The sequence below is a fragment of the Lichenostomus cassidix genome, chromosome 3, assembly GCF_008360975.1.
Source record: "Lichenostomus cassidix isolate B80296 chromosome 3, HeHo_3.0, whole genome shotgun sequence".
Classification (NCBI taxonomy): Eukaryota; Metazoa; Chordata; class Aves; order Passeriformes; family Meliphagidae; genus Lichenostomus; species Lichenostomus cassidix.
In genome coordinates, this window is record NC_139483.1 from 9,354,430 (window position 1) to 9,380,147 (window position 25,718).

General features: G+C 45.2%; 1 protein-coding gene and 2 long non-coding RNA genes across 6 annotated transcripts in view; 2 read left to right on the top strand and 1 right to left on the bottom strand.

Moving 5' to 3' along the window:
* The window catches only part of LOC146439002 (uncharacterized), a 40,556-nt gene extending 24,777 nt beyond the window's left edge, over window positions 1–15,779 (top strand). For both annotated transcript variants that reach the window (XR_014850629.1, XR_014850628.1), the window contains one exon: window positions 15,481–15,779. This is a non-coding gene — a long non-coding RNA (uncharacterized LOC146439002). The remainder of the gene's footprint in view (window positions 1–15,480) is intronic.
* The window catches only part of LOC146439003 (uncharacterized), a 30,841-nt gene extending 10,719 nt beyond the window's left edge, over window positions 1–20,122 (bottom strand). The window contains exons 1-3 of the long non-coding RNA XR_014850626.1: window positions 19,912–20,122; window positions 10,172–10,457; window positions 3,038–3,220 (exon numbers count right to left, since the gene is read on the bottom strand). This is a non-coding gene — a long non-coding RNA (uncharacterized LOC146439003). The remainder of the gene's footprint in view (window positions 1–3,037; window positions 3,221–10,171; window positions 10,458–19,911) is intronic.
* Window positions 19,184–25,718, top strand: part of SERTAD2 (SERTA domain containing 2) — a 78,654-nt gene continuing 72,119 nt past the window's right edge. For 2 of the 3 annotated variants that reach the window (XM_085054310.1, XM_085054313.1), the window contains exon 1: window positions 19,184–19,551. The gene's annotated coding sequence lies outside the window, so the exon portion shown is untranslated. Of the gene's footprint in view, window positions 19,552–20,988; window positions 21,217–25,718 lie in introns of those variants that run through there. The other variant, XM_085054312.1, reaches the window with a different exon arrangement.

Below are 25,718 nucleotides of genomic sequence, written 5' to 3' on the forward strand. Positions count from 1 at the left end.
AAGTGCCAGCTTTTGTCATGACTACAAAATATTCTCTCTCAGCAGAGGATTCACTTTAGATAAATCCTCATCACAAAATAGCACCTTCCCAAGCATCCCTCATTAATTATCCCCTGGTCAAAATTTCCAGGACCTTCCTACTGCAAAAACCCTGTGGCACTGATGTCATGGTTTAACCTGAGCTCATCTCAAACAATCTAACTCAGGTTTTGTGGGAAGGATAGTCACAACTACGGAACAATATTCAGGGTGAACACTTGAGGTGGTGGATGTTAGCTGAGCTCTGTTGGACAGCAGCATCATGCTACAGGTACTTGAGGGATGCCCAGGTGAGTGGCTGGATGTGTCATTCCCCGTGGCTCCAGACACCCAGGTGCAAAATCTTCTTTTGCCTCTTGTGTTGTGAATGCAGGCAAGGGGATATGACTTCAGGCTTCTGTGCTTCCCTTCTCTGGGCTTTCCTTGAAAAGGAAGGTGAAAATTGCTTCCCCCATGCTGTTGCTGGGAGGGAATCCAAGCAGGAGCCCTCTCCACAAGGATGCTTTGCTGTAGGATCATCCACCCGCCCCAAGGTACCTGCTGAACATTTTTATCAAGCTGCAAAAGAATGATACACAAGCAATACCAAGCCAGCCATGCAGACCTGAGCACAAAATGCTGCTGCCTTGAGCAACAAAGACAGGGGGAAAAAAAGGAGTAAAATTCAAATCCTGCTCTTGCTTTCATGGTAATCAGCATGGCATTATGCAGAATGATTTGTAATTTTACACTGACAGCTATTATCTTCTGGCAGCCGCCATGACTTAAACAAATGTCTGACGTGGCAAGGGGAAGGGGGTTTGTGCCTTTGACAAGAGACTTGGCTCAATAAGGAGCCCAAAGAGAGGGAGATGCTGCTCTGCAGTCCTCATTTCAATCCTGGCCTGTGGATCATGGAATCCTTTCTTGGTGCCTATGGTAGTGCTCTGATGTCAGCCTTGCCTGAAATGCCTTTTGCAGAGCAATGCAAGAAGCACAACCTGTGGAATTTGCTTTTAACATCCTCCTTTTTTTCTGATGGAGAAGAGTGTGGAATGAGAGGAGATGCAGGGGTAAACCCTACAGCTTGACCCAACACAGCAAATTTTGAATATGAATAAGTAAGTTCAAAGTGATATCCAAGCTCTCACTTGGGCAAAACCCTCTATTTTTTGTATGCCTTCTAGATAGGCAAAACAGGTAGCAAGTGCTTGGGTAGTAAGTGATCAAGTAATTCTTCAGCTGTACAGGTTCACAGGAAATTGTCTGATCTCTCTTACAACTCACAAAACAAGGGAAGCAGTATACACAAAATGAGAAATACACACTTTTGCCTTGAATTTGCTTTCCTTTTCAACAGAATTTCTCAGAAATCCAAATCCAGTGACTGGGAGAGCTTCAGCCTCATGAGCTGTCTGGTCCTGGACACTGAAGAGGATCAAACACAAAATGGGATGAGGCTCCAGAGCTGTAATGTTCTAGTTCAGGTTCATTCAAATTTATTAATATTTCTCTTTCCATCAGGTCTCACTCATTCAAGATGCCTAGGTAGCTCAGGCCCTCTCACCAGCCACAAGAACACCCTGCCAATCCACAGGGATTTCCTATAGAGCTATTTTTAGAAAAAAGTTAGAGTTTTGAATCAATAAAAACTGCTTAGGTCAGAGCTCCATCTGTGTCAGGCCTGGCTGGTGTGCAATCTCTTCATTAAATTTTCATGTCTTGATAGAAAATCAGAAAAAAGGAGCATTTTTTTTTTATTTTGTAGGAAAGTATTCTGCCTTTCAAGCAAAGCAGTTATAATTTGTCCAAAGTTGATCCACGCTTATAGAAATTCTTTGGCTTCTGTGAATATTTTTAGTTTTTGTCTGGCTACTTTTGATGGTTTATTTAAGGTGTTATTGGCACAAGTGGGAGATTTCTGGGAACTTTTTAAAAGCTTTTAAGGTTTTTTTGCTTTTATTCTGGAAGCTTTTGTGTGCCCAACAGCTGACAAGCTGTTTCCAGCTCTAGTGGCTTGTCCAATAAAATATATTAATGTTCCCTACGGCCTTGATACATTTTTGTGTTGCTCAGAAAAATAGAGGGCTGCAATTCCCACCTCAAAGCCTCTCACCAAGTACTCTGCCTGATATGTAAAAACCCCAGTGTCCTGAGGCATTTGTAATATAAAGTTGAAGTTATATAATGCACCATCCCCTTCAATCCTGATCAGGACAGATCCAAGGTCATTTCCCCTGGTAACATCAGGAGACTTTGGCACAAACCCATGGCTTCCTTTTTCATAATTATAAGCCACTTTTGAAAATCTTGCCTGATACCACCAAAATTTCCTCAACCCAAAGAGAGATGTTTTTCAAAATTCTTTTCTTTGCAATACTTTTTTTTTTCTCCAGGTGCCCTTTTTTTAGGGTGAGGAGGTGTTGGCATCTCTTTTGAGGTGTTACATGCTGTCCAACACACGAAATCCAAAGGGTGGTGGCCCAGTGGTCCCTCAAAGCAGAGGGACAATTTCCCCAGGTCTGGAAATCTGACAATTTCCCCAGGTCAGAATCCATATCTGTCTGGGATTTTGTGCCCAGTGGCCACTTTGGTCTGAAGGCACATGAGCCTTGCCAGTTGATAGATTAACATCAAACCAGCCCCATCCAAGAAAGGCCATTTTTACTTATTTCAGAGATGTGGCTGCTCTCCTCAGTGGGCACAGCTCCACGGTCTCTCCATTCCCCTCTGTCCCAAGCTCTGGCTGGGCCCTGGAGTCCTTTAATGTTTGAAATCTTCCTTTTAATCTCATATTTAGCCTTGAGAAGAGTAAACTCTTTGCAGCCTGACTGGAGCCAGCCAGCAGCTACTCCCCAGTAAACATCTTGTCCTTTGTTTTGCCTGGGAATGTTATCTAGATCATTGTTTTATCTTTCTTGCTCAGCGCCACTCAAGGCTACTGAAACCACATAGAAACCATAAAATGGGGATATCCCAGTTTTCAGGGCCCATCTTCACCCATTCTTTGGATGCTCACCTCACCTTCTCCATCCTAATTCCCACCACACTGAGAGCTCCTGAGGTTCCTCAGTTCCTCGTGGTGGTGTCTCATCAATGCCCCATGGGTAGGATTTGCTGGGGTCACTCTGCACAGAAGACTTGGCCAGATCCTCATCCCACTGTGGCAGTGAGGTGTCCCTCAAACACCTGAATGCTGTCTCTGTAAAGAAAACAAGATTAGCAAGGAGATTAGCAAGGGAGAAAATGGGATGGTGGTGCAGTGGCAGCCAAGGAAAGGTAGGAAGGACTGGCTGGAAACCCTCCAACCCAGGATGGAGAGCACTAAGGCTGGTGTAACTTCTGCCCTGTGGGGACCTGAGCCACACAACCCTCTCCCACGAGGAAGGGATTTGCACCTGGAGCCACTGTTCCTGTGCTCACACTGCTTCTCTCAGCTGGAAAATGCCATCCTTGAGGGAAGAGCCCCACAGAGCTTTATGAAGGCAGTAGACTGGCCCCAGCACATAACTGAGATGCCAGATTTGCAGCAGCCTGTAACACAAACATTTTGTTTATTGCTCGAATGGAGGATGAAGAGAATCACTAATCTTCTGTCTTATTTTTGAAGCCCTTCGCTTGTTCTTACATAGTTTCTGAAATGCCCAACGCTGCAGGAAGGTTAACAAGGGCTTGGTTTTCTGTCCTTATGGTATGAAGCAGTGTGAGTGGGCACAGGATCACTTATAACCTGCCTGCCTGCTCACTTCAGGATCTGCTCTTTGCATAGCACCAGGAACAGGGCTTTATTGCCAAATAATCCTTCATTCCTGAAATCCTCTACCCCAGCACTCTGAAATATCAAGAGATAAACACTAATTTCAGTGATTCCCTAAGCCACACTCACAGAGCTTGTTCACAGCTTTTATCAGTATCATTTCAGCCAAAAATTGTTGTAATACTCCTTCTTGGTAATTATTTGAAAAAGCCATAGCAATGTGCCACCTGCACAATGTGCCTGTCCCCTTCTTTTACTGGCAGCTACAAAAACCAGATGCCAAGGTGAGGAAGATAAATCCCCCATGGCAAGGAACATCTGGCTCTTTGGCAAACTCCAAAGACCATTGTGTCAACCAGCCTCTCTGGTGTTGATTCTGGTTGTACAATGAGGCTGTATGTGAGTTGGCACTAAAATCTTGCTCTTCCAGGCACCGTCTGTCTCCAGGTGACTTTTGAATGTAGAAGATTGGTTGCTTTGCCCAGAGGACCTCATTTCTTGAAAGCTTCTCAGCTTATCTATGCTGTCCTTGTTCCTCAGCTGAACTCTTTGCTAGCCTCAGACTTAACCACATTTCTGCTGTGAACAGTGGCTTCTTTTTTTCCTCAGAAAAGGTTTATGCACTGACCTTTTCCCCACACACCTCACTTTTGCCTTCTGTTTGTCTCATCCAACTTCAAGCAGTTCTCTGTAAACCTAAATAAGGAGTTTTGTCATCCTGGGTTGACCCTGTAGCCGATGCTCCAGAAGAGAGAAAAGATATTTCTCCCAGCAGGAGTTATAACTGGGCATGATGGTGTTCTCCAGGTCTTTCTTTCCATTTGAATGACCACGGTTCTATCTTGGACAGCTTAGTGATGTGCAGTGATATGCAAGGTAGCTTAGAGAGCTGACTTGTAATTCACTCATGCTATGATGATACCAGAGATGATTTGTCCAGGCATCACTCAGGTGATGTGGGTTATGGGGCAGAGTGGGATTCTTCAGGTCCCAAACCAGAAGGATTTTGTGGAATCTGCTTTGGGAGAGCATTTATGAGTATAAAAAAGCCAACAGTCATGTGAGGTGCAAATGTAGTGAAGAAAGTAGCCTTTAACTAGTGTGATTTTTTTGGCTGGTGAAAAATATACCTCCTGTCTTCTATCAAGTGCACTGAAATGACTACATTAAATTAAATAATTTCCTCCTCTGTTGATTTTTTTTTTTTTAATATCCAGCATTTTGTTTCATATAGTAACATTTGCTATAGTAGAATGTCAAATCATTGTGGTAGAGCTAAACTACTGTGGCTTGAAGAGTTTAGCAAAAATATGGGGTTTTATATTAGACAAACATGGAGATTTTGGTTAGTCTGAGGTAGCAGCAAATGAGGCAGAAATAAAAAACTTGGAAAGTTAAGAGACTGCTCTCTCTGTTTGGTTTGCAACTTACGTAGGAAGCATTCTTGATTTTATAGGAAACTTTCTTTATGCTACTTCTAAAACTGATTCTGTGCTTTGCCAGGACCTGAAACTTAAAAATTAAAAATAATGGACTGTCCTGCGTCAACTATGAGACATTTATACCTTGAATGCATCATCTTTCTATTATTAATGGTGTTTTTCCCAGTATGGATCGTGAAAAATGGGCTGCTTTGAAAAGAGTCTTCCACAGCCTGCTGATGGAAGGAGGGGTGATGGATATGGTTTGGGTTCTACATCTTGTTGCTCCTGGGGCACCTCTCACCTGTTCCTTCTGCCTGTAGGAGAGGAGATGGGTCTAAGAGCATAAGTGCCAAGCCAGAAGTCATGGGTTTCACAAGTTTCATCCCCAAACCCACTGAGATGTTCAGGCAGAAGTGTTTCTCCCTCAGGGCTTTCATTTCAGCAGCTCTAGCTGAGCAGACAGAGACACCACCAGGTCCCTGTCACTGCCATGGGCAACAGTGCCAGGAGACCAGGTTAACTCCAAGGTAGCTCTGGAATAGCTGCTCTTGCAAAATGGCCCTGCATTAAGTATCTGAGTGGAAAAACTTTCCTAAAAGGTGCATTGTGCTGCCTAAAAATAACCACCACGTCTTTGTCCAAACCACATCCCTCCAGAGGGCTCCAGTATTTAAGCGCATTTGGATCTAAGAGGAATCCTAATCAGGGAGACGTTTTGCTTTGGCCACAGATCCCTCTGAAGTCTCTGGGAAGCATCTGCAGAGGCGTGGGGAGGACTTGGCTGTCACCCATGCCTGTGCACTGCAGCAGCCACTTGGCTCTTGGAGTGGTTTGCTTTAATTGGGGTGATCGCTCACATGCAGAGGAGCTAATTAAAATCCTGGGAGCTTGGCTACAGAGGGAAGCTCAGGGCTGCCCAGACAAGGCTGATGGACTGACACAGAACTGTGGGCTCCTCTAGGCTGGAGTAGGACTTTAGGGGCATTGAGTCCAACCATGAACGCAGCACTGCCAAGGCCACCACTGAACCATGTCCCCAGGTGCCACATCTAGACATCTTTTAAATACCTCCACAAATGGTAACTCCACCATTTCCCAAAGCAGCCTATTCCAGTGCTTCTCTAGAACCTTCTCCAGACCCTTCCCCAGCTTTATTGCCCTTCTCTGGACATGCTCCAGCACCTCAATGTCTTTCTTGTAGTGAGGGCTCCAAAACTGAAGACAGGATTTGAGGTGCAGCCTCACTGGTGCTGCGTAAGGGGGATGATCACTGCTCTGGTCCTGCTGGCCACACTATTTCTGTGAGCAGAAGGTATAATTTGTCACCCCATCGGGTGTCTGTTCCCCTCCAGACACTGTGTTTGCCTTTTTAAGAGTGTTTCTCTGGAGGGAAGAGGCTCCCCAGAATATGGTGTTTTACCACAGGCTGTGCCTGTGCCTCCAAACTCACTTCTCATCCGTCTCTTTCATCAGCAGGATTCCCATAGCTTGCCCCCAAGCAGATGGATGGGATTTTGGATGGGAAGGGTCAAGGTCCACCTGAATCCAAAAGATTCCCCTCCTCCTTCACCCTCACCCTGCCAGGGCTGTCCTTTGTGCAGCTCAGCCTTGCTCCTTCCATGACAGCAGACGTTTCAAACATGATTTTTAAAAAAATTAAAACAAAATTGTCCCCAAACTCTCCTACTCCCCAAAGCTCCTCTTTTTCTTTCCCCAGCAACTTTCTTTCTTTAAATTTAAGATGGTGCTGGTCACCTTTGCTCCAAAAACACACAAAGCTGCTGCATAACTATTTTCCAAATAATTAATCTTTCCAGTGGAATAACTTAAAGCCTCACGTTTCCTGTTATGTTACACAGCTGCAATTTGTAACAAGAGATCCTGCGCTGAGCTACGTGGGCAGAGGGCCAAGGACGTGGCGCTTTACCTACACAAGAGCCCTACATAAATAAGCCTTCCCTGCATGTTAAACAGTTAGGTACTGTTCAGTTCAAGAAAAAAAGGAGAGGCAAAACAAAAGCCGTTCTCTTGGTTGTAATTTTGCAGTTTGGAGTTAAATTTTCGGTGGTAATCTGTTTTGTTTCGTTAGCTTCAGGGGTTGGGAATGCCCCTTCTCAGCTGCCAGGGACATACCTGCTCAGTACCACTACCAATAGCTGTTTTCTTGATTAAGTCACATTTCAAACAAATATTTTATCTGCCATAAAGCCAACAGCCTCCTGTATAGCTGGGATCTTGAGATACACCAAGTATAAGCACAGTAATCCTTGTTTCTCTCCCCGAAACCAGACTTGGGTGGAAACCCTGTGAGATGGCCAGGAGATAAGGGATGTCACTGGATGGGACAGCCCTTGGAGGGCCACTGGAGCCAGGCATAGATCAGAGCCACCCTGAGATGGTGAGAAAGGATGCCAGGAGCTGGACTGGTTCCCTGCCAGCTGCAGCATGGGGACAGCCCTGAGATGATCTAAAGCCTCCACTGGCAGACCTTCATCCCTCCTCTGCCTGGCACAACATGCAGCTCCCATCACGCTGGAATGTGGGGGTCTGGCCTCCCAAATTCACTGAGTGTCTCCTGTCACGTGTGTTTTACATATCCATAATAACAGCATCTAATGTTCAGTGGGGTGAACGCAGGGCTTAGCTGAAGTAGTAGCAGTGTTTATGGGTGTTGTAAATCATCATCAGAATCATGCCTACTTCCATTATACTTTCAGGATAAGAGTGAGAAGGACTGGGTTGTGGCATAAATCAGTTGTAAATTGTCCTCTTATCAGACTGAGGGAAAGGATTTCAAAGGCTTACACCTCCAGGCTTTCATTCAGCAAAAGCACATATGCATAGTATGCATGCTTATGGGTGAAATTATCCCAATTTCATCCCCAAAGACACAGGTAGGAGTTTGCCAAAAGTTTGCTGTGGGATGGAAAGGTCTAAGAGCATCTAAACCAGTTCAGCCTCTAACCTCCTGTGCTGTCAGTGGAATTTTAGGCATCATTCACTTCCAGACTCCTAAATACACTCAAATCATCTAAGCTGTGGTTAATGGGACTAACAGGAGGGAGGTGGGATGGACTGGAGGATGTGTGCCTTGTGAGAGCTGCTTGCTTCCTCTTTCTGGTGAGGAGACAAGGGTCTGAGTGCACTCTGTAAAAATCACAGTTCGCTCAGCCCAGTGGGGCAATGAGCCAGGAAACATTACTTCCAGCATCACCCAAATTTGAAGCATACTCCTATCTCTTTTGGGGGGTACCATGAGACTTCCAGGTGATGGAGTGGCCTTGCTGGGAGGAGTGAGTGAGGAGGCTGCAGGCTGTGGTTTCCCTTGGCCCTACCCATGGCTTGTGCTCACACTGACAGGATTTACCCCAGCTGAGGGCTAACAGCCTGGTGGCCATGTCAGGAGATGTCAGGAGCAGTCCCAGCTGGTCAGCTTTGCTGCCTGGTCACACCAGACACATCAGCTGCAATAACCCTTCAAAAGGGAAACCATTTGAAATTAGGCAAAGAGGAGAACAGCTTCCAAAAGGCATGAAAATTAGCTTGTTTCATGCTTAGAATAACCCCATTACCTCAATATCCTGAATGAATTATGCCAAACTTCCCATGCACACATGCACATACACAAAACCCCCCTTTGGGCTGCTTAACAACAGTGAGAAATTTCAGAAGAAGCAGCTCCTGAAAAGAGGGAATTTGAAACAAAAGTGTCCTTTGGAACAGAACTACAAAGTGTGTATCATCATGCTTTGATAATTGGAGTGGCAATTGTTCTCCTTATTGTGAAAAATATTTCTTTTGTAGCAGCAAATTCTTGAAAAAAGCTTAATCTTGTACATATTGTGCATTCAAGACTCCTCAAATTAAGACCTCTTAGAGACACTGATCAATGCAGTGGTGAGGAAGGCCAAGAGGAAAAAAAAACCAGCTCAGAGAGGGAAAATTATTTCCTTCCAGCCAAATAGGGCTATTTATTGTAAGCAAGGATGGGGGAAGCTTACACTGCATTATGAAAAATGATGCTTGTGACTTAATTTTTCCTGTGTAAGACCAGAGCTGGGGGGGTTGCACCCAAGTAAAGCAGCTGTGGAGGTGATTGTGCTTCAAGGGTGGTTAATGTTCTCCTCACACATGGGTGCTGTCAAACTCTATGTGTCTTTAAGAGCTTAAAAACGTGATTGTGAACTTTTTTATTTCAAAGCACAGAATAAAACGCTGGACTCACATGAAATCCTTGCCTTTTCCTTGTGTCTGCTCTTAGTTGCTTCCCCACATGTGACTAAACCATGAATCCCAGAGTGGTCCAAAAGACTGCATATCACCTGGAAATGACTTTGTGTCAGCACAACCCTTATTAGACATCAGAGAATCCCTACCAGCAAATTGGCCCAACCCTGGAAAACCTTCTACCTTTTCTTGCATGGAAGAGACACAAATCCAGGGTCAATTTGGATATATTTGTTCCACCACTTGCAGAAATTTTTAGTTTGGATATTTTCTCCCAAGTTTGAAGCAGTGGGTGGCAAATCTTGGAGAAGAAATGGAAAGGACAAGATGGGAGGTCATCCACAGCTAGGGAAAGGGATGTAGCAGGAAAGGTGATGAATTGGTGAAAAGAACAAGCAAGCAAACCAAAAAGTAAAATAAACTTACAGAAACGTGGAGAAGTTCCAGTAAAATGGGAAAGAGAAACAATCTGGGAATGTCAGGCAGCAATGTGGACAGTATATTTAGTTAAGCCACTGACACTGGTGGGAAAAGTGACAATTGCAGGGTTTAGGTCTTAATCCAACAAGGAAATTTCAGCCTGGGCTTATTTTTAGACATGTGAGTAATCCTCATGATTTCAGTTCAGAAAGGTAGACCCCAGCTCATATCATCCTGTTGTCAGTGTAGACCATGCTGTTATGAAAAAAAAAATTAAACCTCCTTTAATTAACTTTTTTTTTCCCTGTGAAAAAAATATACATACCCAGATTTATTCAGATTAATAAGGACATGGAGGTGGTTGTTGTGAGATGGGGAAGCAGTTTGCTGTGGGCTGAGACAGGTTTGCCTGGGGAAGCTGCTCCTGCTCCAGTTGTGTTTGGCTGAGAAAAGCAGAATGATGGAGACACTTCTGGCATGATGGAGTGAGCAGCAGGACATGGGCACCCAAGACATCACATCCTCAGGAGTGAGACTTTTCTAGCATGGAGAAGACAGGGCAGGTCACCATTGTCTCCACCCTGGGCTCTTGCAACCTGTAGAGAGCTTGGCTTGGGTGGAAAGGGAAACAGAAAAGCACATTTGAGGGTGAGCCTGGCTCGAACACTCAGTGCACAATTTATTATATTTACATTTTAGATGAGATAATATTATTATAGTAATTTATTGATTGTTTCCAAGTCCTCTGTCTTCTCTTAAAAGTCAGACCAGACAGACGTTTCATATAAAGTATTTTATTCTCTGGATTTTAGGGTGTTTTTTTTGGAGGGGGAGGCAGGATTGCTTGTTTTTTCTGCATCCATCCTTTCAAAATGCTCTCAACAACAATTGTTTTGAAGCTTAAGCCTTTCAGACACTGAAAAAACAGTGGTGCTTGGGGTTGGAGAAATGTTGCAGAGAGATGGTTCCTCCCCTGGACATGGATGTGGCACTTTTGGGCCCCATGGACAGCCCCAAATATGGGAGAAATTACCACCCTCTTTGAAAAGGAGCACACCTCAAGGCATTGGCTCATCAGAAAGACCTGTCTCTGCCTGTGTCAGTCTGACATCTTCTCGCTTAACAGGTTGATTTTTAGCAAATAGATCCGTATATAAAGGATTTGTCAGCAGGTTACTCTCCTTCTTTCAATTGAATTGATGTGAGCAACTTCAACACTGTCCCATAATTAAAAATTTATTCTGGAAGAGGGTTGAAACCAGTAAGATTTGGCCAGTCTGTCCTCATCCTTTTATCAGTGACATCGTTAGTCACTGAAATTTAGGAAATTGTGAAAAGATAAGGAGAAGTCCATTAACTGGTCTCCTATAAATACACATCAAATTGCATCCAAGATTGCCAAACCTTCCAAGGAGGAATTAAGGAATACAAAACAGATGGAGAAATGACTGATATGAAGCAGGTCATATGCTCAGAAAATATAGCAGTGTTGAAAAAAAAAAAGGGGGGGGAAGAATAACTGGAGTCTCATTTTAATCAGTATAAAAATTCATCCCCATGATTATGTAAGCATTTTTTACTGCCTTAGATACAAGTTCTTTGGGAGGAGTGCTTTACCCTAGCTTGCTGCTACAGGGCTGAGAGCAGGAGCTCAGGAAAGCAAGCACCAGGTCATCTATCACCCCAGCCCTGAAATCTGGATTAGACAGCAGTGGTTTAAAAAGACCAGGCAGAAGCAGCAGCTTTATTTACAGGAGGTGGAGTGGAGTGATGGTGACAAGGGTGGGAAATTTGGGCTAGAAACGCTCACAAGCATGCCTCTGACTTTTGCCTCTATCAGCTTTGAGAGCAGCATTTAAATCTGCAGAGAAGCGGTGGCACTGAACCAGCCTGTGCATCTTGCCCAACTTACTCCAGCACCTCTCCCTCCTCCCCTGACCTTTTACTATTGGGAAAGGAGGAGTGAGCTGGGGGAGCAAACAGCACTGCAGGACTTCAGAAACCCTCCCAACATCCAAGACAGGAGGAGGAACAGATCTTAGCACCCATTTATCCCAGTCAGAAGCATTTATCAGCGCCAACCGGGCAGTCTCAAGAGCGGCAAGAAGAATACACCTCGCAACGCTCGGGCGGGGCAAGGCGGCTCGTAGGGACTCGTGAACATTTCCCCCCCTTTCTCCCCGAGGCAGACTGCGGCAGACAGCGTTCAACCCCCTGTCTCCCTCCCGGCCTTTCTCCCTCCCTCCCTCTCCCGGCTCCATCCCTGCCCAGCGCAGCTGCCGGGCTCGGGGTGCCGCCGCAGCTCCCGCTGGCACGGCTGTGCGGAGCGGGGCCGGGGAGGGCCCGAGTGACGCACCCGATCGGTATTAGAAGACTTCACTGGCTATTTATAGGCCCCACCGACCGCAGAAAGCTCTTGGCCTCGCTTTTTTCCCCTCCCTCCCTCCCTCCATCTCGCTCGCTGGCTTTAGCTCAGCACAGGAGGGGGAGCAAAAGAAATGCTGTCAGTAAAGCAGCGAGTCCAAGTGCGACATTCCCGAGCACAGCAAAATTTCTGCTCCTCCGCTAGCGGATTCAGTCTGAACAAATTATTTCCAGCATGCCGGCCTTTCACTCTCGTGTTCTTTCCTCCTTTTCAGCCTGGATTTCTCACCCGTTTTGCGCTTTTTTTTTTTTTTTTTTTTTTTCCTTATCCCTCTCTGCGCAGTTTCACTTTCCAGTTCCTGGCATTGGCTTGGCTGCTCCTCAGCAGGGCTGGATACAGACCAGAGAGGGGGAGACCTCTCTATTGAGCTTGGCAGATTTCCCCAGTTCCTGCCAGGAGCTTCCCTGTGTGTGTCTCTCCAAAACCCAGGCTGAGCCCTGAGTCTTATTTCGGACCACAACATCTGATGCTCTCCTGACTGCAGGGCCAGGCTTCAGCTCCCATGTTCACCCTCTGAAGGACAGACCCGTGGTCCCCACCTTGTCACCCACGTGTCTCCAACCCCTGCCCCGTTCCCGTGCCGGTGGGTGAGTCAATGAGGACTTAGAGGAGCTGTGGATGGAAATTGTACCCACGCATCGACCCTGGGTGCTCCTTCAGCGTGGATAACCACAGCAGTAAGTTTTAAAGTGCTGCTGTTGCTGAAGCACAGTCTGCTCCAGTTTGGGGCAGAGGCAGCATTTGGAAATGTGAGTAAAAAATTCAGTACACCTTGATACGGGCAGTGAGGTAAAAACAATGCCTAGTGTCCACAGCAAAGGCACTGATGGAGAAGGAAAGCCATTTATAATCACTTCAGTGAAGTGAAAAATAGAGGTCACTGGAGGTGCACATCCATTCTTTTTTTAACAAAACAATGGTGATTTTCACAATATTTATTGTCAGAAGCGTTTCTAATAGAAACACTCCCGCCTGCATGCAGGCCCTCAGGTTTACAACAGAGGTAAGACAGGACGACTGTGGTGAATTAAATCTGGAGCAAGCCATTTTTCTTCTGCTTTCTCACTGAATTAACCATTGCCCTACCTGAGAGACTCCATTCCTTGCAGCTCCATCAGCACTTCAGGACTAAAGCAATCAAGGGGTGGGGTTGTCTTCTCAGTCTTATCCTTAAGCAAATCACTTTACCTCTCTGTTTTTGTATGGCACTCTGCTCCATGCTTATCTCTGTGGACTTGCAGGCTCTGGGGCTGTCTCCCACTGCAGGGTGGGATGTACAGCACCAACCCCAGGCACAGCCCCAGAGGGTTGAGGCTTGCAGCAATGCTGGCAGACAAATAACAGGGCCAGGGTCTTTATCCTCAGAGAGGAATGCCACACCCGACTGCAAACAGCCGGTCCCAAAGCTAATGCAATATGTTTTTCAAAATTATCACTTTTTGTAGTATTTACCATGTCCAGTTCTGGGTTTCTCGGTACAACAGACATGGAGCTCCTGGTCCAGATCCTGAGCCAGTGAAAACAAAGTTGATTGAGGGACTGGAACATCTCCCTTCTGAGGAAAGGCTGAGGGAGCTGAGGCTGTCCAGCCTGGAGAAGAGACACTGAGAGGAGCCCTCATCAGTGTCTGTCAGTGTCTGCAGGGAGGCTCAGAGGATGGAGCAGGCTCTGCTCCATGGGGCTGGGCAGTGGGACAAGAGGCAACGGGCAAACCGAGGCACAGGAAGCTCCAGCTGAACATGAGGCAGAGGTTCCTTACTGTGCAGTGCCTGAGCACTGGCACAGATTGCCCAGAGAAGGTGTGGAGTCTCCCCAGCTGGGGATATTCAAGAATCATCTGGACAGACTCCTGTGCCATGTGCTCCAGGGCAATCCTGCCTGAGCAGCGAGTTTGGATCATGTCACTGTGGTCCCCTCCAATCTGACCCACTCTGTGATTCTGCCACTCATCAAAACAAAATACAGGTAATTAAAGAGCTATATTTGAATGTGGGCATGGTGCTTAACATTTGGCCACAGAACCAAGAGCATTTTACTTTTTCTTGACAAGCTTGTCCCTTCACAACTTTCTGATCCCATTTTTAAACCTTGATGTGAATGAGGCTCTTGCTAAAGGTGCCTCACTGGGAGCTGTGTCATGACCAGGTCATGTGGACTGTATGGGACTGAAAACTGGGTAAGAGAAAGGAAATTCTTATTACCTCTATGCAGCTCCTTTAGAGGCTTCACAGAATTGTGTTTGCTGTGTCTGCCAAGGTGAGCAGGCTGCCAGTGGTCAAAAACAAGCTGATGAGAAAGGGATGGGAAGTGTACCAGAAAAAGGGAAAGCACTCCTTCCCATCTGACCACTCTGGAGGGTGCATGGTGTGTGATATTGAAGAGCCATGTACCCTGTTGACCTCTCTCCTCATGCTACTTCTCTGCAGAGCTGATAGATTTGACCTCTCTAGAGTCAAATCAGTATGTATGGATTCCCCTTGCCACAAATATCAGCCAGGATGCTTCAGCATTGCACCCTCAACTTTGAGATGCTTCAGCTCTGACTTGAGAACTGCATGATCACCCTGGAAATGTGGGATAAGCCAGTAGAATTTCAGAATGCCTCTGGAAAGCTGTTTTAAAAGCAGATCAGAAGCAACAGCCTGCACAGGAAAATCTTGATTTATTCCCCAGTTCTTACTTCAGTTTTGGAGAGTCACATTCATAAACCATAAAAGCAAATTATCCCTCCACCGACAAAGATCCAGCCTTGACCTTTCTGCAGCACAATTAAAATGTAAAAGCACTTTTGCCATATGACTAAAATTGTTCCTTTCATTTTTACACCCCATTTTCTGCCAGCACCAATCTGCAAGGTGGTCATGACTCACAATAAATGTCTGGTAGTTCTCCTACAATAAAATCCTGGTTTTGAGGGATTTGCAACTTGAGCAGGACAAACACCTCCTAAGATGCAACTTAGTCTTGAATTCACATCCTTGTCCACATGCAGCTTTGTTTTCTCCAGTTTTTGTGTGGGAATAATTTGAGTTTTAAAATTAAAGGAAAAGTTGGTGTTTGGCAATGTTGTGTGGGGACACAGACACTGGACAGCTGAAAATGTTATAACACAATAGAACCAACCAATAGTCCGAGGTGAAGAGCAGCTTATAAATGTGTATAAATGGCATGATTTAGGGATAAAACATCACAGATTTTTTTGCCTTCAGGTAAAGGAGGGTCTGTTTTCCTGCAACAAGAGCTCTTGATCTTCTCTCCTGGTCATTTGTGATGCAAAGGGATTGGGAACATGATGCTAAACTGCTGCAGAACCCACATTAGCCTGATTATGTGACGGTAGTAATAACATTAAACTTAAATCTCAATCTTTCAAACTACACAATTATATTGTATGTCCTGTAATAAACCAAGTACTTTTCATATAACTATTTGGAAAGATGAATGCCATTTAAGAAAAGTAAGCACATTACACTAGCATACCTTTGTTTCCAGTTCTACTTAACAATTGCCAACCGAGAAAGAATCAAAAGTATCCAAAATCTACATGAAATGTATAAAATGGCAATTATCTCTGTTTTAGCACGCAGTATTGTTATTTCTTTGCTAAATACAGATGGTCTCCAAGAGTCTATAAACTCATTGCAGCTGGACAATGTTTATAGGCCTATGGCAGAGGATGGTTTTCAAAGGAATTTAAATATTGCAGGGAGTGGTTTTATATTCCAGGGCCCCAAGTTTGCTTTGTGATAGCGCTTTAGTTTCACTGTTGCTCAAGAAAGGAGCCCTCTGTTCAAGAGGGAAATGCAGAAAGTGTGAAGTGAACAAATAAAATGTTCAATTTTCCATCCTGAGCAGAGCAGAGGAGTAGGAATCAGCATGGGAGAAAAAGAGACAAGACTGGATAAACAGCAGAGCAACACATCCTGAACAAATCAAAAACATGATACTGGTTTGCATTCCTGGAACATAAATTAGCACCTGGTAAGATGATTGTGTTTTCTGAGATAAAATTTTGCTTTCCATGAAAACCCTCAAAAATGGGGTTAAAAATCTTTCCATAAACATTTCTAGCCACTAGTCTAATTGATGGCAATGTTTTCAAAAAGCAAATATAAATGAAGGAAATTCATTGCTTTTATTCACTTGAAAGTGAGTATTTGCAGGTTTTAAAAGTATTCCCTAAGGCCAATAACTAACTAAACAATCTTATTTTGCAAGCAGCTATGGTACTGTAAAAAACCCAGGCTCTGAGGTCATTGTGTGAAACTATCAAAAAAATCATCTCAACAGCAGCTGAATTTCCAAACAGGACACCAACTATCCCTGTGGATCCCCAAGGATCCCTGATCCTTGTCTAAGAGCCACTGGTTTAACTGTGAGCACTCCTGAAGCAGTTTGGTAGAAACACTGTAACTTCTAAACCCAGTCTAACTGAGGAGCAGCTCGGCTCAGGTCAGCTGAAGCAAACCCAATCCTAAACAACTGAACTTGCAAGACCCCAAACAAACCACCTCAGAGAGAATTCACCTCTGGCAGACAGGCTGTGTTTTCAAACTTTTTTCTGTAACTGTGAAATTGAGACTTTTAAAGTAAAAGCCTTCATACAATTGCCTCCCTTGAAGCGCCAGCCCTGAAAAAAGCCTGCTGTATATTGGGAAAGCTGCAGTGCCGTGGTGATATGAAATATTCCCTCGGCTGCTGTCTCTGGAAGTGTGTGCAAAGCCCCCGTGGAAGGTTGTACAGCAGCACGGGGTGATTGCTTATAGACTTCCACCAGCCAGAAACAATCGTGCCCAAACTCACGAGCTCAGTTGCTGTCTCAATTTTATCAGATTCTTGCTGTCAAAGAAGGTACAACTACAAAAAGACAATTGCCTGCCCTGAGATTCCCACCCTTTTCAGTTCTTTGAAGAGGTGTGTGTGTGTATATATATCTATACATTTTATATATATATTCATCTCTCATTGAATACTTAATGGTCTGTTCATTCTGTTTGCCAAATTGCACAGGACCTGATGCAAACCCTTCTTTAGTGCAGCGTTCAGAAGTCTCTAATAATGAATCAGTGTGAGTGCTGCTGAAGGCTGAAGAACCTTTGCAAATATTTCAACCTCTTCCTAACGGCATGGAGAAAAAAACAAGATGACAGATCCTAAATTCTCTGCCTTTGCTATCAATTCAAAGATGAGAGTCACTTATATACATCATTCATTATTCCCAATGATTAGCTGAAATTAAAATCTTACTCCCACCATCCTTTTTTCTTCCTTTTTTTATTCTGACAGGATGGCCTCAATGGTCTTATTTTCTTCTCCTTTCATATTAGAACAATTTGAATACTGTCCATCCTGGATTTCTTGCAAGACACTATAGCAAGTTTGGCAGAATGGGGCCTTGGATGCTAAGACACAAACCTGAGAGCCTTTTTGGTTTGGGTTTTTTTTTTTGGTTGTTTTTTCTTTTTTTTTTTTGGTGTGTGATTTAACAATTCTGGCTTCAAATGGGGAACTGTGAAATCTCCCCTCTAACTCCCTTGGATTCAGTAAAAGCAAGCAGGAAAAAAAACCTGTAATTAGTCCCACTATTTCTAAAGAGAAAAACACTAACAAATTACTGCAGGTTACCATTTTTCAGCTTTTCAATTACTGTGGATGTCAAAATAAGAAAAAAAAATCTATTTATAGCAGTCTGTTGATGACACAAGTTTTTAAAGCAAACAAAACTGCATTTTTGCAGCCTGTAAAAATGCCAGTGTAGTCCTTTATTTTGTTATCCCGTTATCTTACCGAAGTCTATCAGCTGCTTTTTGCTTTTACTGCAAAAAACTCAGGTATTAGTATAAAAGTTGACATGAAGAGGTGAAACACAATTTGAGCATCTCCTTTCCTTCACGGGGATTAAAATTTTGGTAATGTTCCAGCATTTGTTGGAAACCCCTACGGGGCATTACTTCCTCACGGTACCCAAAATAAATCCCTCCAGTACTAATCATTTGTGATAACATTGCTTTTCTACACCACTGACGCTTCTCCTACCTGCCAATTCCCCTCTCCCAGGAGCAGGAGGGAGGAATTGCGCTGCCAGTGCTATTTCTCTCATTTTTTCCTTCCCTTGGTCGGATTTAGACACCGTGCCGGATGCTGGGATGGGCTTTGTTCTCGACAAATCTGCCAGGATTACAAACCGACCGAGCCCTCGAGCCGTGACACCTGTCAAGCACAGGCAAGCCCCAATTCCCCGCTCGCAGCCCCGAGGGAAGCCGAGGCTCCCTCAGCCGAGCTGCCCGCAGCCATCCCCTCCCCGGGCTTCCCGCCGCCGCCAGCGGGGCCTCCCCGGCTTTCCCCGCGCCAGGCCCGGCCCCGCTCTCCTTCCTCCCGCGGGAAACGACCTTGGCGGCGCCGGGGCCAGCCCCGATCCGCCCCGGCCGCCTCCCGCTCGGCAGGCGGCTCCGGGGCGAGCCCAGCCCTTCCCTCCCCTCCCGGGCTCTCTGAGGCACCGCCCCGCCCCGCCCCGCCCCGCCCCGCCCCGCCTCGCCTCGCTCGCCGAGGTTCCGCCGCCCGCGGCCGCCGCCCCCGCTCCTGCGTGACCATCTCCCCGCCGCGCCCCCGCGCGCTCCCCATTGGCCGGCAGAGCCGCCCGTCAACCCGGCCCTGGGCGCTGATTGGGCGCGGCGCCAGGCCGGCGCTCAGGTCCCGCCCCGCGGGGCTCCCCCCGGCCCTCCCCGGCACTCGGCGGCGGAGTGTCCTCAGAAGACTCGCTGGGCCGGAGGGGCCGCTCCGCCGCCGCCGGCCGGCCCGAGAGCCCATTGGCCGCCCGCCCTGCCAATCAGCCGGGCTGCGGCGCGCCGTTGGTTGCCGGGCGGCAGGAGGGCGGGGCGCTCCCCCCGCCCCCGCCCGCGCGGTGCCGCCCTGTGACCAACTCCCGTGTGTGAGTCACGGCAGCGCCGTCAATGCCGTGTGCGGGCGGGCGGCGCTGCCTGGGCTGCCCCGGCCCCCCTCCCCCGGCACAGGGCTGGCGGGCCGCACTTGTCACCGTGTCACATCCTCCCCGCCGCCTGCCGACCCGGCTCACCCCCCCCAGCTCGGCCGCCGCCCGGGGCCGCCGCGGCGGCATGGGATAGAGCCGGGCACAGCCGCCCCCGCCGCTTGTTTCACGTTGACCTCCCCGCGGTTTAAATCCCCGCCCCGCGTGTCCCCCGCCGCCCCTCTCTCCGCCGAGCCCCCGCTCCCCCGGGCGCCTCCCTCGCTCGCCGGTCCTCGCCGCGGAGCCCCCGGAGCGGGTGAGTGCCGGGCTCGGCCCTCCCGGGCTCGCTGAGGGGCTGGGCTGCGGGGGGAGCGGGCCGGGCAGCCCCGGGCGCTGCGGGGCGGACAGCGACAACTGCTCCAAAGTTGGGGCAATCCCTGCCGCTGCCCGCTCGGACTGCTGAAGAAGGGGGGAAAAAAAGATATAGATGTAACCCCGCGGCGTCGTCGGCAACTTCTAACGCGTGCCGCGCTGCCGGTGATTGCAATGTTGGTTTTATTTTGGTTTTTCCCCCGCCCTGGCTGACGGGAGGGTATCCCGAAAGCCGCCCGGGTTGAACAACCCGTCCGTGCCAGGCTGTGGCCACTGTCCCTCCTGGAAAAGCGGGGAAACCCACCTTGTGTATTTCCAGGTGCTCCATCCTCCTCCCACCCTGATGTCTCGCTATTACCTGCGCTTCGCTCAGGCAGGAACATGCGTGTTTGGCAGGGGGAAGCCGTGCTCCGCAGCGGGGAGTTTGGGTGTCTTGGCTTGGTGTTGGGAGCGCTGGATGTGAAATGGTTATGGCTCTGTTTCACTGCTATTGATTTTTCTTTTTTTTTTTTTTCCCCCCTCTCTCCTTAATGTATTTTTAGAAACGTGTGTTATGTGTTCTCGTGTGCTGTACGTACAGAACAGCTAAAATAAAACAGAGGCATGGAAAACCCCAGCAAATACAGCAGAGCTTCCATGCACAGGGTGTCCAAAGCCGCAGTACTCTGCTGGGTTTATTTATTAATATGAATTGCTCGATCTTTGTAATTTATATCATATGGAAACTAATTGCTGAATTGAAGGGTTACCAAAGCTCACAGGGCCCCAAAATCATCTTTCTCAGGCATCTGAAAAATGAATCTACTGAACTTGTGTTAGGAGGAAAGGCCAGCATCATTCTGGGAATCCTTCACATGAAGTTTCTCTTTCCAAAGGCAAGATAAGTAAATAAGTCCTAATAAAGTATGGCTTTACTCAGTGAGTACTCAAGTGTATACAGAAGATCAGTGAATTTCTAGATTAAATGAAATCTTTGCTAAATCTTGTCTTGCTCTTATCTATGAAGTGAGGGAGGGAAAGAAAAATAAATCAGTTGCAAGATTGATATCAGATAGAAACTCCTTTTCCCAAGGAGTAACTTGCCAACAGAACCCGAAAACTTCCTAAATTTTGTGTTTATGGGTCAGGTCCTTCAGCTGTGGTCTGTGGAATCAGTATGAAGTGGGCCAGTTTCTCCTCTGGAGCTTGTTTAGCACCAGTGTAACTTCGTTAACAGAGTGGATTTGCATTAATGTGAAGAGTAATCAAGAAACTCATGTTTTCAGAAGGGCCCCTGTAGTAATGATGTGACAGGCTGTGATTCCTTCCCTCATCAGACCCAATTACACCACCCTTACTCACTCTGAGTGGCACTTTACTGCGCAAGTGCTCCCTGCAATGCTTGTGTGACTACTTGTGTGCTACAGTGCCAATCTGGGTGAGGTAGAGTGGTGCTTATTTTTTCGTGACTGCTTTATTCGCTTTCCTTGAAATAAGAATGTGTTGGATAACTATTTTACCTTGGGCCATGAAGAAAACTTCTGAGGATTAAATGTAAATCTGCTTTGTTAAGCGGCTGTGCCAAAAACCTCCTGTTTAAGACTTCTGTGCTGCCAGGTGAAACAGGCAGGTAAGTTTTCTGTGTGTTTAGCTTTCCCTTGTTGCTACAAAAAGTAGGAGAAAGATTGTTGAAAAAATTATTTATCTTGTCCTGAAATTCCTCTGTGCTTTTGGGATTCCGTACCTACATGAGATGTTCAAGTTGGAGTTGTTTTTCTAATTCCCCCTGTCTCTAGAACCACTCCCACCTCCCCAAACATCCACATTGCATTGTTTAAATGTCTGCTATTGAAATCACTGGCAGAAGGATCAGGCCCTCAGTTGGTTTTCTTTAAAACAGTTGGTAATGGCTTGGATGTGATGTTGGAGAAAGATAATATCATCTGGTGTGTCCATAGCTCAGATCCACTGTCTTACTACAATCTCAGAAAAAAAGCTCTGTACTAAGCGTCCTATAAAGAAAATATGTCTAACAAAGCAGAATTGTCTTCTGCCTTTCTGTACTTATTTGTAAATCTCTTGAAAGTTTGCTTGATACTCTTTCAGAACAAGACAGGATGCCTTCATGTTTGTTTCATGTTTTCACTTCCTCGTATGACTGTGTTCATTGCTAAGCCTTTGTGTCACTGATTGAGATGTTATTGTAATTAACATTAATTATGCAAACTAGATTGTTTTTAGAGGCTCTCCAACTCTGTATTGATACTGTCAACTTGTTTGTTTGTTGAACAAAAATCCACGCATTTCACCATTCTCAGAGGAAACACATTAACCGATTCCAAGTTAATGTATGCATGGGAAACCATAGCAAAAATCAAGTTATATTAGCTCAAATGGTCCATTGAATCTTGATGGATGTGGTGAATACAGTATGGTTGGATCTAAAATATCAAGGCAGGGTGAACAGGGGGAGCAGGAAAGGGGACTCAAGGTACAGTCATTCGGGGAGGGTGTTTACACTGCAGGGTTCCATTACATTCTTTCCAGATAGACAGTACTAGATTAATTGGGCCAAATTCTGCAGTCCCTGGTTGAACAAAATTCTCACTAAAATATATCGGTGCTGTCTGCTTGGTTATGAACTGCTGGATTTGTTTGAGAAATGGAGAAGAAAAGGCAGAGTTTACTTCATTAATTATTTAGGACATTTTTGATTTTAGACTTGGAGAAGATATCTTCCTTAAGTTTGGTTTAAAAGGTGTTCCAGGGTTGCTTCTTTTTAAAGAAAAACTTAATAAAAATATCTTTGAAATATACATCCCTATAGCAATGGTAACATTTTGTAATTTTTTTACAATGTTAATTGTAGTGGCATTCACAAAAGTCTCCATGTCTGATTCTGAATCGCCCTCTTGAAACATTTCTGAGCTGAGAAGGACTTTAGACTCCTCTCTCTAGAAGTCATAATTGTTGCAATATTTATATGTTGTATTCTTGTGTACTCTAAAGAAGCAAAAAAATAGAGGTGGGGAGAGTTTAAATGGGAATTGGTTGTCATGATATCACATCTGAAAATATATGCAGACTGGCAGATTATTCCCTGTCTCAAAAATCAAGGCTCTCTAACTTCCCATTTAAATAAGCAAAATTTGGTTTGCAGTTTGCTTTGGGTAATGAAAGAGAGATTTTTTTGTTTCTACTTTTGGTGCAGTGGTCCTCTGGAAAGTTAGAAACAGCGCCCTGGGGCTCAGCGAAGTGGAGGGTGTATAATTATATGGGAAGGCTCCATAGCATCAGTGAATTAGCATTAGCAGCTGAGTGAGTTTGTTAAGCTGTAGAGATGGCATTATGGAAATCAATAAAATGCTGATTTCTTTTTCTTATTGTAGATTCCATGTTAAAAGGAAAAGATGCTGTTTGTTTGTCTGCCTTTCGTGTGGGCTTGCCAAACCATTAGTTGATTTGGAAAGGCAGGTTTTTCAGCTCAGGCAATCAGTAGTCAGGTTTGTTTTGTTTTGCTTTTTTTAAACTCTTTTAAATCTTTATTTATTAGATTGTCTTCCAGAAATCACACTAACATCCTGGCCTGCAAGTGGGTTCACGTGTGTCTGTTTGTCAGCAGAGGCAAGAGGGAAGGTCACTTATTTTTCTTAAGACATGCTGGTGTGGCATTATTTGTTGTAGCCCAAATGTTCTATGTTCCTGACATTCCTGTTTCTGCTTTAAATGAAATTATCCCAAGTGTTTGGAGGGCTCTGATGTGATGTACTGAAATCCACAGGCAAAACAAAAGAGAAATAGTGACCTTAACTGTTTTCAGAGCTGTGAGTCAGGAGCAATGATATTAAGCCCTGTAAGAGCTGTAATATGCATTGGCCTTTATTTCTTTGTCTCAAAGCTTCTCCTGCTTTTATACCAGAAAGACAAGTACCCAGATCATTCATCACTCTGAGCACTCAGAGAGACATGACAGACCGACAGCCTTATGTTGCACACTGTGGAACATGTACGATGCATTAGGTTCTGATGATCTATATAAAACATTTTAATTGGGAGCAACTGTAAATGGGAACGGCTGTCTTCTAATCTCAGGGTTTTGCTTTTTCTCCTCTCCTTCCTGATTGAAATGAAACTTAAGTTCATGATCAAATTATTTTATTTTAATGTAGCTCTATGCTATGACTCTTGATGAAACAATTTATTCATTGTAAGATACACTCAGGACTTTGGGGAACCCCTCTCTGCCTTCGTGGTGGATGCTAATTTGGTGGACTTTCTGGAACTGGGAAAATCCAGCCCTTTGGCTTCTTCAGAGATGCTGCAGCAAGCTTCTGTTTTGTCATATGGGAGCAACCTATGTAGCTGAGTCCAGATACTGTGAGCCTTGTGGAGCATGTTTTTGTATGAAGAGAAATGGTTCAACATGCTGGATTTATGATGCAGACAACACTAAAGGTTGGCAACTTGGAAATTTAATGCTATGGTTCACGTTGCCATTTCAGAGGGAATTCTGATGGAGGTGTGGTCCCAGCAAAGGTAAACTCACCAGTCTGGCTGCACAGATAAAATAGCAGCCTTACTCTTATCTCTTTGGTAACCCAAACCTGTTTGCTGATAAACTGGCAAAATTATGTTTCTAGTCTCCCTGTGCTTTGTTTCTGCTAATCTCTAATTAAGTAGATCCCGGGAAGGCCAGCATGGTGCTTTTAGTGCTCAACTACAGCTTAGAAATGACACTCTGCTTTCTAATGATTACAAGCAGGTGAAGTGCCAGGAAGGGCAGAGATGTTGGAGTAATGTGATATGCAATTAAATTCCTGATTCTCTAAAGTATTTACCCATAGCTGTAGCGACCCACAGTACTTCATACCTGGCATTGACCATGTGTGTCCAGTTAAGGACAGTTAAAAGGCAAAGAAATGCAGGGGGAATAAAAGAAAAAAGGATGAAGAGATCTTTGCTGAACCGGAACAAAACCTCTTTAGCTTTTACTATTTGAAACAGGGAGGAATCCCAAGAAATAACGAGGGTAAAAAGTCTCACAACTGCAAAAGTACTGTATGATGGTGACTCTGAAAAAGCAGATTCTAGATGGAGAAGGGATTGTAATCACTCTATGGTTTTGCCATAAACTGTTGCTAGTGTGGTTAAAGGCTTAGTTGTGAGAAGACGTGCTTTGAGAGCTTGGATTCTTTTTCTTTAAAATGTGGAAGTCTATATTCATATAGACTTCTGTGGGGCAAAATAAAATACTGCTTGTTGGATTACCAAATTTCAATATAGTTATTAAAAAAAACCCCACACCTTGTTTGCCACCTATCAAATGAAGTCAGATATTCCTGTGTATGCCTTTCTCTCTTTTATCTTTTTTTTGTTTCCTTTCTTCCTTCAATCTAAGTATCAATTCATCATCTGCTTTCCTTCTTTCTGTCCTACTGAATTCCTTTGTTGTTGTTGTTTTGGCTTCCTCTGCTTCTTTCCAGATAATAATTTTTTTTCCCACTGGTTCCTTCTAGTCTTGATCAACTACTAGTGTTGCTTCTTGCCTATAGAATCACAAGGTCCATGTTGAGGTGTAGCATGCCAGTAATATTTAGTGTCCTCTGTCTTTGGCAAGGAAAAAGTTTACCACTGCTGACCCGTGGTCCAATGGAAAACGTGAGGGGAGAGCCTGTTGGAGGTGTGACATGAATTGCTGCAGTCATTTAGGAGTCAGGGCCACAGCCAGGAATAATACCCAGGTGTCATCAGCTTCACACACATGCCCTGTGCTGTAGCAAAGCAGGTTTTTTGCTTCTTCTATCCTTTGCAGAGCTCACTTTCATTTTAGTTTGTTTTTCTGCTTCTGTTTATTTGGCTGTCTTTTCTGTTTTAGGCTTTTCTCATCTCTAATATGTAATTGCTACTAATGACCTCTCAAACTGCATCACAGGGGTGTTAAGGCTAGTGTGTTTTCCCTCATCCTGTACTGGAATATTTGGCTGCTGCCAAAGAAATTGAGGTCAGAATCAGGGTCTTTTGAGTACCATGCACCAAACAAATATGTATGTATGTGCTGAAGGTACCAAAATACTCTTAAAAAAATCAAACAAGATTTCTAAAGTTAAAAAAACTAATATTTTTTTGAGATGC